The sequence below is a fragment of the Tachysurus vachellii genome, chromosome 14, assembly GCF_030014155.1.
Source record: "Tachysurus vachellii isolate PV-2020 chromosome 14, HZAU_Pvac_v1, whole genome shotgun sequence".
Lineage (NCBI taxonomy): Eukaryota > Metazoa > Chordata > Actinopteri > Siluriformes > Bagridae > Tachysurus > Tachysurus vachellii.
Window position 1 is genome coordinate 11,613,151 of NC_083473.1, and position 15,427 is coordinate 11,628,577.

General features: G+C 35.4%; 1 protein-coding gene across 2 annotated transcripts in view; it reads left to right on the forward strand.

Annotated features, from left to right (window-relative positions):
• The first annotated feature begins 9,456 nt into the window (after positions 1-9,456).
• The window catches only part of dusp8a (dual specificity phosphatase 8a), a 36,499-nt gene continuing 30,528 nt past the window's right edge, over positions 9,457-15,427 (forward strand). Inside the window, exon 1 of one of the 2 annotated variants that reach the window (XM_060886511.1) lies at positions 9,457-9,767. The gene's annotated coding sequence lies outside the window, so the exon portion shown is untranslated. Of the gene's footprint in view, positions 9,768-9,822; positions 9,969-15,427 lie in introns of those variants that run through there. The other variant, XM_060886512.1, reaches the window with a different exon arrangement.

Genomic DNA, 15,427 nt, shown 5'->3' on the forward strand with positions numbered 1-15,427 from the left:
TAAAGAAGGACCTGCTCTCTTGTGGCTCATTCCAGGTTAGAGACACAGATGATGTGGTTTTGCTAGAGACATTGAGACTAACAACATTTGGATCTATTAATCACACACACACATACACACACACACACACACACACACACACACACACACACACACACACACACACACACACACACAATTATTATTTCACATCTAAGTAAAACATTTTAAAACATTGTATTAGGAAATCAATTTAAATCTGTGTGTTTAAAATTTTTAATTATTAAAACTCTAGTTGTAAATGACTGAAACATTATTCAGGCCTACAAATACAGAGACACAGACAGATATAATTACACAGAGAGAAATGTATTATTCATTTTAGTCTGTTATGTATTTTAAGCATGTGTAGATGTTCAGTCAGTCAAAATGAATTTAAAGTTCAGTATAATTGGTCCAATGTGGTTGGCTTTTTTTATATATTGGCAGTACAGGACTTACTTGTGAATGCTGAGATTTGAGTTGATGCTCCTGTAGTTTGGTAATCTGCAGCAACTGCAGTAACAGTGAATGTGTATCTCACTCCAGCAGTCAGACCAGTGACAGTGTAAGACGTGTTAGAAGTGTTAAAGCTGTTATTCCCAGTGCCATTAGTCCAGTTTACTGTAAAGAAGGACCTGCTCCCTTGTGGCTCATTCCAGGTTAGAGACACAGATGATGTGGTTTTGCTAGAGACATTGAGACTGGTGACAACATTTAGATCTATTAATCACACACAGAAAGAGAAAGAAAGAGAGAGAGAGAGAGAGAGAGAGAGAGAGAGAGAGAGAGAGAGAGAGAGAGAGAGAGAGAGAGAATGATAATGAGAGAGCAAAAATGTTATTGTACAACTTAATTGTAAAGTATATATGTTCCAATTTTATATGATGAAATGCTTACATCAAGTTCCATACAAATATCATGGAATGTTTACTACACTACAGGACTTACATGAGCCTGCAGCAGCAAGTGAGCCAAAGCTAAAAGTGAGAAGCTGAAAGAAACATGAAGTAAGGTCAACCAAGAATGTTCAGGTGACAAAAAAAACAACAAAAAGTGAATGAAAACATCAGCGGATATTAACTTTTGTAAGAAATAAAAAATGCGTTGTGTAAAAATAAGACGATGATGTTGAAGATCTTAATGAAGAACAAGAAGTTTATTCCAGCATAGCAGTGACAAAATACATGACGTACTTTGGGTTCATCGGAGTCAATAAGAAGCCAGAGCAAATGCTGCTCAAGCATTATATACAGTTTTCCTCTTTGTAGTTTAAATGAGGTTCTGCTTTGAATGTGTATTGAGCATAAGAACTGAGTGTCTCCCAAATGGCTGGGTCACACCTTATTTAGACAGATGTCTTTAAATGTTAATCACGGTCACGTAAACCTTGTCTTGTTATTGTTACAATTGTTATCAGTCAAATAGTCCCTTTAAATGGTAATCGCAGTCACGTAGACCCTTTGTTGGTGGTGATGCTTAATGTTCTGCTGCCGTTCCCATATTTATAATTGAATCAATTTTATACGTTTAGAGTCCTAAACGTATTACCTTATGATACTTAAGCCATTTTAGGAATGAGCTCTTTTATATGTGTACCTTGGAGTGGAATTTGGGTGCAATTTCTGTAATTTCTTACACTTTCAATATTTAGTATTTAATTAGGTAGAGACATTGAATGTCCCAGATTCTGTGTGTGGTGTGTGTGTGTGTGTGTGTGTGTGTGTGTGTGTGTGTGTATGTGTGTGTGTGTGTGTGTGTGTGTGTGCATGAGAGACAGAGAGAGACAGAGAGAGAGAGAGAGAACTATGATTCTTAAATCTTATTACTTCACTTTAAGTCTGAAGGAAAACCAAATGCATTCTCAAATACATGTAGTTTCCAAACAAAAGTGGTGTTGTGTATAAGCTACCTTAGGAGCCATGTGAAAGCTCACTCAGATCTCCTCTTTTTTCAGAGTTCTACTAAACTCTTTTTTACCAGAGACCAAACAACTGAATTTAAAGGTTACAACTCCACCAATGAATCTCTTTCCCTACCACCAGAGGGATCCCTCAAAGGAGTTTTGATTGCTTCCTGGTTTCTTCTCGCCAATAAGGATTTTTAAGCCAGCTCTTTTATTACCAAGCCAGTGTTTCATTTTGTTATTGCAATTGTTTGCTATTTCTCTGGATTACCTGTGTTTGTTTTGGGATTTTCTACTTTCTCCACCGCTGATTGCTCTTTGCTTGTTTTGGACTATTTGCCTGAATTCTTTCCCGTTTTTATTATTTATATATTATTATTATTATTATTATTATATATATATTATTTATATATTTATATTATTTGTTATTATTTATTTATTTATTTATTTATTTATTTATTTATTTATTTATGTTTATTTCAATGTTATTAAATTGTATTAATTTAAATATCTTTAACCACTAAAATTCTGTCAGGTTACCCAAAAAAAGTAAAAAAAAAATAAAATTAATATTTCAGATAATTTCTTTGTTTATACTAATTTAAAAAGTCAACTAAGTCGATTTCCGTTCCACTGGTGGAATTGAAAGCCAGTGTCCTGGAAAACACATTCTTGTATAAAAACTTTCTATTTCTACAGTTGCTAATATTTGGTGATATTAATTTTGAATCTTTGGGGTATCTATGCTGTCATGTCTCGTGCTTTCTCCATTAGTTAGTTAGTTAGATACTTTTATTTTCTGCAAAGTGGAAATATGTTTTTGTCTACAGCATTCAGCATAAACAAAATTACATCAACACAGTAGCCTAAAACAAAAATACATTAAAGCTTTATATATAAACATTTTACTTCAACATACATATATGTACATAAGAGAATGTTGTGTATGTTGAACTAAAACACATACATGCAAATCCACACGAGGCCAATTTGAGAGATCAGTTGGTCACCTAACACAGCTGATGAATTACTCAATACAGGGGCAGCTAAGTTAGTGTGAATATGTATAGGCTTTAATACAGGTTATTCTGACATATTAGTGTGATCAGTGTTGCTTATACAGTATAACTGATTAAACTCTTTCAGAGACATTTTACATATGACATGTAACAGCTTCCTTGTAACTTGCAGTAGGGAAACTCCATGGATTTAATCATGATAACTGAATGCAAATGGATGATCCATATAAACTGTGATTTGCAAAACTAGTAAATGTTCAACCAATCCACCAAAATTCACTCAGTATTACTTTCATCATAACAACAGAATACAGTTATCCAGTCTTCCAATAGCTTACAAGGAGAAGAAAGTGCTCAATGCTGAGTCCACAGCTACTGTCCTGACTTTTCTAAATGTCTCTTGCATTGAGGCTATTGTATATAGCTGCAATGGTTACAACATTCTCTTTGACTTGTATACTTCAAAGAGCATATACAGCATAGTGGTTTAAGATATGCAATAGCTCTCATATTATGGTAGTAGTGGACATACACCCTTGTTAGGGAAGAAGACAAATGCAAAGAAAGAGTATGTAAGAAGTTGAGTGATATTTGCATCATGACTAGTAAAGACTGAGTAAAGGCCTAATTGATGCAGTTTATTTTTTATAATAATTTGTTTCCATGCAGTGAGCATATGGACAATCTACTAAAAATTAATAATTAAATAATTAAATGCATTTTCAGCTGCTGTGGTAACCTGTCTGCTGATTTTATTGGATTATAAGTCTTAAAATTCTGCTACACTCTATACTTCAAATATTGCTAGTACTCAATATTTTTCTAGTACTCAATATAAGTTTCAGGACCTGGGACAGGGATAAGAAGCACAGAGAAAGTCCTTTTCTGAGGGTCTTTAGATGTATATACATTTGTATTACTATATTGCCTTCCCACATTAATACTCACTTCAATAATTTGTCTATTGTCTGTTGGAATTTATCTTATTTGTGAGACATATTTTTACACAATAACAAAAAGTAATTGATTTTATTTGACATATTTAAAGTATCAAACACAATTGATTTCTGCCCCTTCTGTTTTTGTATATGAATTTAACTTGACTACTGTCTATTAAAAACTCCCACCTTAAATAAATAACAAACCTTGGGAAACTGAATCAGTTGTATAATTAACTGGAGCATTTGCATTTTAAAACATGCCTTTTAGTAGATGGATTGTGTGGAACCAGGCACACTGACCCTGGGAATTTCCACATGCACAGAACTGTGGTGTACATAAGGTGTTTACACTTTGTGCAGCCCATCTGTGTTGCTGAGCTGTAATTCCTGTAATAAAACTTCCTTGTTTACTGCTATTATGCTATTACTAACTATGAACTTTGATTCACCTTCTAATAAGAGCAAGTTTTTTTAGGTTTCTCCACACTCAACAGTTTAAGCACCAATTTGACAAAAACAAAATGTTATTTTAGGATACTAAGATTTTTTCAAGCTGCTGTAGAGCATTTGTGTTCTCCCACATAACTGTTTTATGTTTGTATTGGTCAAATTTGAAGACAACAATCAATTCTATGCAGAGGTTAAAAATCATGGAAAATAAAGCTGTGGAAGAAAACAGGAGGGGATTTTAAATGTTCCACTAAGGTTTATATTTAACTTTTGGTTAAGTTTATTTAATTGAATCATTCAACCAGAATTGACATTAAATTACACGTCAGCCCCAACACGTCACAAGTCCTAATCACGTCCAGTGTTCTGTGCTATGCCTAATAAACTCCCCTGTTTAAGTGATACATTCTTTTGCATTTGCATCCTCATTGGCCTCCATTTCATGACATTGATCTAATGTGATGGGCATGTCCATATAAAACAATAACACTGCACTGTTTCAGTAGTGAGATCAAGTGACCAATATTTTACTAATGTAATCAATATGACTAGGTTTGAATATGTGTTCAAGAGAAGAGAAGACAATTCTTACCTTATATACAACTAATTTCCATTTCATTGGTTTTAAACCACAGTCACAAAAATAGTTTATATTATATTCATAAAATTAATAAATTGTTATATACTCTATTTGTTGTATAAAACATTTGCATTCTCTCTGACAGGTTATTAAACAAAATGCTCCAGTGATGCACGGTTTCTACCTGAACATATTTACCTCTACTATGAGACACAAAAATCTATAATATGCTACAAAATGTAAACAAAAACCTTTCCAGTTTTAGCCTAGCCCATAAAAATACAGGACTCAATCCACAGCAGTCCCAAATCACTGTGATGTTATATAAGAGGTCTAATGGAAAAAATTGTTATATTGAATATTATTATATTAAAATTTAATAATTATATTATTATTATTATTATTATTATTATTATTATTATTATTATTATTATTATTATTATTATTATAAATACCTTGTCTAAATCTATTCAATAACGTAACCACCAGCATACCAACCTAACTATATCGTTGTAGCTTTATGTCTTTATAACGTTTAAATCCAAAATCTACAGTTATTTTTACTAATGAAAAAAAAAACTTACCTGAAACAGAAACAGACTCAGGAGAGTCGTTTGAGGTTTTCTGCTTAGTGTACAGAGTTTCATGATGCTTGTTGAGTCCCACTGACTGCTAAAGCCTCACATGTGCTGTTTGTATGTGTGAAGGCAGTAAAGTCTCTCCGCCTTCAAGCTCGGATTAACATTTTGGGAAAAACGCTTGTTTTGGTTTTACATGTCATTTTTTTGAGCTCAGCCGTCAAGTGGCTTTTTGTTGTTTTTCCTCTATCACATCATTAGGATCATTTATTACCAATAATAATAAAATAACACAGGACTAGCCTACATAAAGTGGAAATACAGAAAGAACAATGTGAGACAAGAGCAAAATGTACCAAAAATACAGAAGGGATAAAATAATTTTAACTAAATCACAGTATCAAACACACGCTAATAATTCAGTTTAATTAACTTTATACTAGCCGAAAATCTAATAAAAAATTATAGAGAAAATGCAAGGTAATTTGGAGGCTTTGCATTATATTATTTATTATTTAGACATTATTGATATACTACAGACGAATACACAGTTAAAAAAAAATCTTTTTTCCAAAGATTCTTATTCGTCTTATTGATTGCATATTGATTGTTGAATAAATGTGATGTCTAGGTCATCATTACAACATAATAAACAACAACAATAAGAAGAAATTCAAATAAAATAATAGGCAAAACACCCAAGCCATAAAAACGAGCCTGTTGAGTCAGTTATTGGCCAGTTAGACCTCAGCGTTTAAACTGTCTGATGTAATAAACAATGTGTGATTATGGACCCCTACACTGAAACGATGAGTTTATTAAAGTTAATAGCAAGTTAAGTTAACAGCTCTTTCTGCTTTCTTATGTAGAATTATACATTTCTTATGTATAAATATAAGCACACAGAACTCCAGATTGACTCCAGATCCACGGCGAATCTGACATATGTCTTAGTGATTAATGTATTGCTCTTGTGTAGTCATTTAACATAGTGTTTACTAAGAAAACCTGTAAAAAAAACACCTGTTCTTAACCTGTTAAAAATATTATATATTTAAAGTATATCCTTATTCCTGCCACAGGGTGGCGCACTTTCACTCTACATGTGATTTTTTTTTCTTAGAATAAAAATGATTCCATCTGAATTTCTGTGAAGATGTCGACAATATACGCTGTTAAAATTGCTTTTCCAATAGAATCATTCATTTTATGATTTAAGTGGATAAGGAGAAAAAATTTTTTCCAGTCAGATCTTGAACGTGACATGAAATGAAATTTATTGAAATTCATGTAATTCATTTCAGCTTGTTTATATGATTTAGATTGGTTTACTCAGGTCAGCTGATGCTGTGGGTTTTTCAGCATCACACACCTTCATGTTGATGACTCAGAAGTTCCACCTTGTGCTCAGGTAACAATTGTAAACCACAAATCACATTATGACAAGAGCTCCTTTAAAATAGCCCACTATTTGCATGGGCCACAGAATCCCTGAGCAGTCATTTCAGTCCTCTAAATGAGAGCTGTTTACAGTCTGCAAAATGCTCTAATTACATCTAGATCATTGATATACAACACAGAGAGGCACTATTTATATCACAACATTTCTTGTCTTGATGCAGCATTTTTGAGCTCAGTAATCTTCCATATCACAGATCCACATAACTGATGGTATGTGGTGGTATTTTCTGTAGCTTATTTTATTTTTGTTTTGTTTTGTGTGTGCATGTGTGTGTGTGTGTGTGTGTGTGCATGTGTGTGTGTGCCTGTGTGTGTGTGCATGTGCTCTATTATCTTATTCAATATATATTACAATTTTGCACAGTTATACGTCAGCTCTTGTGTCATTTCTGTGTTTGTGGCCTACACATTTTACAAAACAAAATCATTAGTCATAGGAAACTAGCTAATATACAGTGTTTACAAGCTAAAAACATGCTAGTAGGGACATGTGAATGGATTCAAGTTAGATCTGTATTGTGTCTTGTTATAACTTTAAAAAAAAACAGCTGTGAGTTTTTCCAAGTTGATTTTATTATCCAAAGGATGGCATTAGATTTTTATTTTCCCATAATGGGAAAATAGATTAAAAACTCATCTCTTTAGTCAGGTGTACACATAATACATCCTATAATATTGTGCACCATTACATCAGACCTGCAAATGTTATGAACAGCAGATACTGTATGTTAATCCCTCTCCACTGCTTCTTTCTTACTACCCATCCAGAAATTGTACCAGCTCAGATCGTCTTCCGCGCAAAGAAGATTTTGGGCATCCACTGAGATGAGGCCGACTCTGAGAATCCTGAGGCATCTATAGAGATCTACCAGCTCCAGTTGGACTCTGAGATACTAAAGAGGAGATGTGAACTCCATGTGATATTTTGCATCAATTCAACATTTGTCAGACTGTATATTTATAATCACACCCTCCAGTGTCACCCATATGAGGATGGGTTCCCCTTTGAGTCTGGTTCCTCTCAAGGTGTCTTGCTTTACCATTCAAGGGAGTTTTTCCTTGCCACTGCTGCCTGAGTCACCTCAGACTTGCTCATTGGGGATAAATACATACACATTGTGAACTATATATATCTAATATTAATCTTGAAATTTGTATTCTATTAATCTTTATATTATTCTTTATATTAACCTTTTGTTCTATGTTTATGTTCTGTAAAGCTGCTTTGAGACAATGTCAACTGTAAAAAGCGCTATACAAAAATACTTGAATTGAATTGAATATCTACAGCCTGTCTGCACTTTCTCATCTCTTTGTCATGTGCTTGTGTGCCATTGTGTACATGTAAACTCAAGATGTCTTCTGGCTTCTATAATTTAATAAATGACCAGTGTTTATCATAACAGGTTATCATAACAGCATTCAGGAGTGAATACATAAAAGCTTACATAATCATTATATCATTAATCAGTATATAATTTTTTTCAGGTGTTTTAATGTCCACAATTTCACATTTCTGATACAATTCTCATAGCTGATATTTTAAGGAGTGTTTTTACAGACAATTCTAAACTTTACTACAAATAAATGACACGTTATCTTTCCCTAGTTATTCAAATCATCAGAAAAAATTAGATGGTTTCCTATAACACCTTATGAATCAATCCATTAAAATACAACACTGATAATATTCATCCATTTGTAAAACTTGTGCTGTTTTTCAATTAAATGTTTTCCAATTACTGTAATTATATGGCGTTATTTTAATGGTATTATAATATTTAAATACCCAACCTTGGGGTATTAATCTGAACAGATATAGTCCTAATAATATGGAGCACTGCTGCAGAATAACAAAACAATTACCAATTAAATAAATTCAATAATAATTGTTAGAATAAATTCAGCAAACACTTTCAAGTGTTTCTAGTGTACTGATATTACTCATTGATGTGGATATATTATTTCTGTGTCGTTTTCTTTCCTTCTCCTCTGTTGAATTATAGACTGTTATTATGAAAAGCCTCTTATGAGTGACGGACAGATATAAAAAATAGACCAATCGGATCGAAGCTTTTTAAGCACGCCTATAATCTGTAGCCTCTCCAGTTCACCTCATGATGGCACTGTGTGACTTGAAATTCCGTCATTTGCACGCTTTAGTATTCTGGGAATAAAATATAAATATTAATTTATGACGCATTACCATAACAGACCATTGTGCTATAAATGCTTTGTTGTAGTCAGTATAATCAGAATCGATGGATGTTTTTCCCAGTATGAGGCGTCTGGCTCTGAGCGCGCACGTACACAGTGTATCCAACAGGAGCGCGCTCCCGGCTCTCCAACGCGCTGCTCTTTTAAATCCCTGTGGCCCTTTAATCTACCGATCACAACGCTGACGTCAACTAAACCTGAGCCTTGGCTTCCGATTGGCTGAAAATGACGTCAGCTGCATTTTTCCCCCTCCTGAACCATGACCTCATCCTTAGTTCATTTTCAGTGCCAAAGTGCACCTTCTCTGTGTTTTTTTTTTTTTCTTTTTCTTTTCAGCTTACTAATAGATAAATAGTCATTTAATAATGACTTAACCTGACCAGTCACTAGTCATAGGTGCGGACTAACATACTAAGGATAAGAGTGAAATGTATTGCAGGAGTGTTTTTTTTATCCGCATGCTCAGTGACACTAGTGTTTGCGCTCGTGCACGAGCTGGTTGGATCAGTCAACACTGTTAATGGCGAGCGCCTTTTGCGTCTCATGGACACGAGCACAGCAGAATAACCTTGTTTTGGGGAGACCGGTGACTGTAGGGTACGTATAACAACGCATTTGCTCAAATGCACATGCTTCATATCATACAATTATTTGAGAACTGGCTCAGGCTGTTTCCTCTGGGGCTGTTAATTCAACCGCCATCCAAATGCGCTCTGTGTAGTTGGATAAATGATCACGGATATGAAAGCACGACTAATCATAACAAATTCACCGTTTTTACTTGGTGTCATCTTGGCGGTGAGTGTCCTATTCTTTTCCTATTCTGACGTCATATGTTTATAATCATGAAACAGTCACAGCTGTCAAACTCCACGTGATCACACCATTACAAACATAAACGTGTATTAATCCCATAAAATACAATACAAAGTGATGTTATAATATAGAATTAAAATATGTAGAACAAGGTGAAATTTTTCATTTGAAATGTTTCTGAAGGTGTAGTTGCTGTTGCTGTTCTTAATAAGGTTCCAGTGTTCAGAGAGTGTAAATGATGTCCCATAAGAGTATTTCTCATTCCATAACACTGACTATCAGTGTAAACAGAAATGTTTATTAATGTTATGTCCATCGCTGTTGGTGTGACATGAGTCAGGAAATGAGAAATCCTTCATTCTCAGGGTACAGAGTTGCTTGACAAAACAATCTTCCAGTCATCAGACGGTTTCACAGACAATACACAACTGTGAATGAGTAGCGATCAGTGACCAAACCAAAGTAAATGCATCACTTATGCTTCACTGCATGCATATTTTCCATAGGTGGATAAGGTGAACAAATTGTGAATAGAAAAAGGTTTTCTAGTGTTTGTGAACATGGTACATAAAAAGGTGTATATAGGACCTCATAAATTGGGTCCCAAGTGTATGTATACAAAAGGATGTCCTCCACAAGGATGCGGGACAGAAGCTTTCTACAAGCTGGTTAAATCCCGAACTGCTTACCGTACTACCTTACTAAAGAAAGTGTGTCAAAATAATCTATTTTCACACCTTAGCCCATAATCGTGATTGTAAACTCTGTGCCAGAGTCACCTGCTTCTATAATCTAATATAATGTTATATAACAAGTGATTAAATTTAAGTGGTTAAGGCTTGGGGGTTAATGATTAAAAGGTTGCAGGTTCAAGCCTCATCGATACTAAAATGCTACTGTTTCACCAGGCCCATAACCCCTTCTGCACTGGGTGTGCTGTACTGTATCCTGGTGGACCCTGCTTTCTAACCCCAACTTCTTAAATAATATAAAAAGAATAGTTTTACACTGCTATAATGTATATAATAATGTATAAATAAAGGCTGCGTCTTCTTGTAAATTTGTAAGCTGAATAACCTTGTTCATTTTCCCATTATACTTGATTACATTTAATGTGCATTTTAATGAGCTTGTCCTGTGGGAAGATATCGTCTCCACTCGGCTTGTGGGGGGGAAATATTTTTACACTAGAGTTTACATTTCTCAGTGAGAAAACAAAGCTGCCTGTCTTTAGGTATATGAAGACATAAAACATTAAATTCTGTGGAATTCTAGTATGTTATTTGATAGATAGAATAAAGAATGTGTGTGTGTGAATTACATAAGGTTCTTATAGTGATCTTATTTGGTATGATGGAGCAGTGTGGGACATTGTAACTGGTTACACACTGTGCATTGCCAAATCCTGCTGTGTTACAGATAGGAGATTTTTTGTTTATATTTTGCCTTTCTTAGCTCAGTAATCTTTGCCTGTTTTAGTGCACTGGTTTAGATTTTACATTAAGACAGCAGGGTGTTGCAGTGCTTAGAGTCAGTCTTAGCAGTGCAGGACAGAAATATAATCCATTCTCATCCTCAGATGCTCTGATAATCTACGGAGAATGCTGTTGTGTGTGTCTGTCTGTCTGTCTGTCCGTCCGTCTGGTAGGAGAGCATCATTTGAATTTTCTCTCTAACATGACAAACTCAAGTGTCTTGATTTAAGGCCAGTTATTCCAAGACAAACATTCAACTGCACTTGCAATGATGTGTGCAATTTGTCATTGTGTACAGTAAATCAACTAAGGATTTAAACACATGCTAATGATTTAAACGCAGACCCCCTCTAGATTGTGTATTTTTCACTGCATGATTTCTTTTTGTTTCTGCTTTTTGGTACTAAGGATGTGATTAGTGTCTTCTATTGTAATCCTTGGCAGAGGCAAAGTATTCATGAATATCAGTAAATTCCAAACAATCGATAAAACAGCTTCTTGTGGCGCTTTGTTGCTTTTTGTGATGCTAGAATAAGCTGCACCTTTGATGTGTGCCCAGTCACTGTTTTAAGTTCGCTTTGTTGCCATAGCAATGAGAACATCTCAGCCAATCGGTATCTTAGCATCTGCACCAGCTTTTATCAAAATCTTTCAGCAGCAGTGCTGATGCTATGAGCATTACAAGTTACTTCTTGGCCAGCAGTGGAAGCTAGCAGATGTGACTCAATAAGAGATGATGTCAAATAAGTTATCCCTGTGCATTTGTGTGTCTTGTTAAAAATGCAGTCCATGAGCTGTGTGCGGTAGAATGCATCTCTCTTCCTGCTCTCTCACATCCTGAACTGCAGTACACAGCCCTGCCTAGAGCTGAGCCCCCCTCCTTACTCTTTTTCCTCCTTAGACCGACTATGTTTTCAAGCAGAGGCAGCGCCATTAAATGCATGCAGAGGCAGCTCCTTCATATCCCGTCGGCTAGAGCGTGTATTCACAGACACACACATACACTGCAGGTGTGCTCGTCAGTGCATTGATCCAATGAACAGAAAACCTAGCTGTGCCAGAATGGACTATAGGCTGAAGCGAGGATGCACATCGTCCGTGTGATGGCGAGAGGAAGACTGGTGCGATTTGTTCTTATGATGGCTTGTCATTTATTAGGAAATACTGAAGTGTGCCTGAAGAATTGATAAATGTGCATGTGTATGTAGCTGATTTGTTTCAATCAGATGCAGCAGATGGCTGATCGATGTGAGTGGTGCAGCGTGTGCATCCATATTGATGCTGTTTTTGTGAGTCTGGTTACTAGGCAGTTCTGTGTGCTGCCGCAGATCAGGAGAGAGGAGACTGGGCTTATAGAATTGCTCTTGTGTACAGTGATCTTAATTAGAAGTTACCGTGCTGTGTTTTCAGGATTAAGATATGGAGAATAATTATTAAAGGCTACACACATCTATATATTTATAAAGGTTTAAAGGTAATACGTTTTATATTATATGTTATAATAATCTAATGATATTTTAAAAGAAACTCTTCATATAGTTTTTTTTTATATTTTGTCTGTCTATTTGTCTATCTGCCTGTCTACCTGTCTATTTTTGCCATTTGTTATTGATTGCATGCATCTTTGTAGCTGCATAATTTTATACTTGTGAGTGCTGTCTCAATGCGTCATTGATTATTCAAACCAATATTTTCTCATTTCCACTCTGTCACGGTCTGCATGACAGAAACAATATTCTTGGTGTACCATCCCATCATATGAGACACAGACAGACAGACAGACAGACAGAGCTATACTTTCATATGTTTGAGAGTGAGTGGCATGATGCGGATCTGGATGTAAAGCTCCTTGTTTTGTCCAAAGCTTTTGCTTAGACAGCAGCTCAGTTGTACTGGACTGGTTGTTTTTGTCACACATGCCTGCGTTGTCCTGCTGCTCAACAAACCAGCAGTAGATGTTTATTATTATTTTAGTTCCAGCCAGTGTTTGGTGTCTGTGTCTGTCTGTGTGGGTGTGTGTGGGTCTGGGTAGGTATGTGTTCATATGTATGCTTATATGTACTGTATGTGTGAAATTTCAACCTGATGCCAACGAAAGTTTACCTCTTTCCACTTTCTCTCTACCTGTGTTTAAGTCTCTGCCTGAAAGAGAGAGAAAGGCAAAGCTAGACAAGGCATGTATTTTTCATGACTGGTGTGTTAGAGGTGATATGAGAGCAACATGGCAGGCAAGTGCATTTTCTGATTGAAGGCCACATTGGATGGCAGGCAGGCGATAAACTGGGATTAATCAGGTGGGAAAGTCAGCAGTACCAATGTAAGATTATGATTTTATTGGAAATATGATTTTTTTTTTGTCTTTTTATTGAGACCATAAGTAACTCCATACAGTTTGGTGACTACATTCTGTAAATCCCCTGGATACATATTTTCATAATTTTCTTCATATGAATTATCAAAGTGTTTTCTTTATGTATGATGTTATGCATGAAGTTTTTTCCCCAGTTTTCTCTTTCCTAGTGTTTTTTTTTTTTTGAGTTAGGCAAGATTATATTTTAAAGAGGTGGCCCTAGGTCTGCTAAAGTACCAATCAGAATCATCCATTTGCTAATTTACTCCATCCACAGAAACTGAATCCACTCTGAAACTTCATCTAGTTTTAATTTTGTTCTAATCTAGGTGCACTTACCACACAGACACAGAATTGACCCCTGTGTCTTATATTTGTGCTTAATAAACTCAGGAACAAGCCACCTCTTGAATAACCACTTTTTCTTGGGAACTGGGCAGGATCACTCATAAGATGTAAGTGCACTTGTGTCCTCCTCTATCTGAATGAATCAGTGGAGTGAAGTGGCATCATGAGGAGTGTTCAGAGTGCTGGTGGATCCTCCAGGAAAGCCAAACATGATTGTACTTGGTTATGTGATCAGACAGCATGACCATAGACAAGTGGTGGGTTTGCATGAAGGCTGCTACAACCAATTGCTTAGGACTTGAGACTTGCTCATTTTACATAGAGCACATTAACATAATTATTTTCAAAGTGTGAGCTGTGAGACTTAAAAAGCACATATTTTCATTTCTCTGGAAGATCATAAGAAATCAATTCTGTCATTTCCAGCCAAGATTAGTACCATTGTTGGCATTGACTCATCAGTGAATTGTGCTCATTTTTAAACCTCCAATTTATCACTTCAGGATTTCTTTTAAGTTGCTGATACACTGTGTGTTTTAACTAGTCTTATTTGACAAACAGCCATTAGCCTGTCTGTGAAGTACAGGCTTCCTGTTTTCATTTTGATTTTCATTAGATGCTTGATGAGCCAATTAGGTGATTAGATGTTTGGCTGTTGAAATCTAACCTCAGTTCAATTTAAGGTGGTTTTGCTTTATACTAGTACCCATAAAAAGCATACAGTGTCTAACAATAAGGTTTAAATGGCCCTGACATCTTATGATAGCAATTAAGTAGGAGTATGTTTTTAAGTGTGTTTTTGTGAGTATCCTGATTGTAATATATTACACTATTGATATTTTATTCATGTAACCCAGACATAACCCAAATATAAAAATGTGTGGCTCCCCAGTGTAAGTGATGTCAGATGTCCACTGGCAGCTAAACAATGCTATGTTACATAATAATAAAAGACTGTGATAACTTCGGTCATTTGTACTTGAATTGAATTGAATCTGTAACATTTTAAACACCCCTCAGTACTGTGTATGTTTGCGTTATTTGTAGTTACTCTGTCTAGTTTCTATGCAAGAACTGCTGCATTATTAAAGATTAGCATTATTATAGGGTTAGATGAAATGAGTGAAGTGAAGCTGTTAATGTAAGAGCGTAGCATGCTCATCATAGAGTGTGCCAGCTTTAAAGTTCTCTGAGCTTAATTTAGGCCGGCTCGGCCTGGTTCCTGTTTCATGAGTGAACAAAAGCTATTCTAAATCTGACAGTTGCCA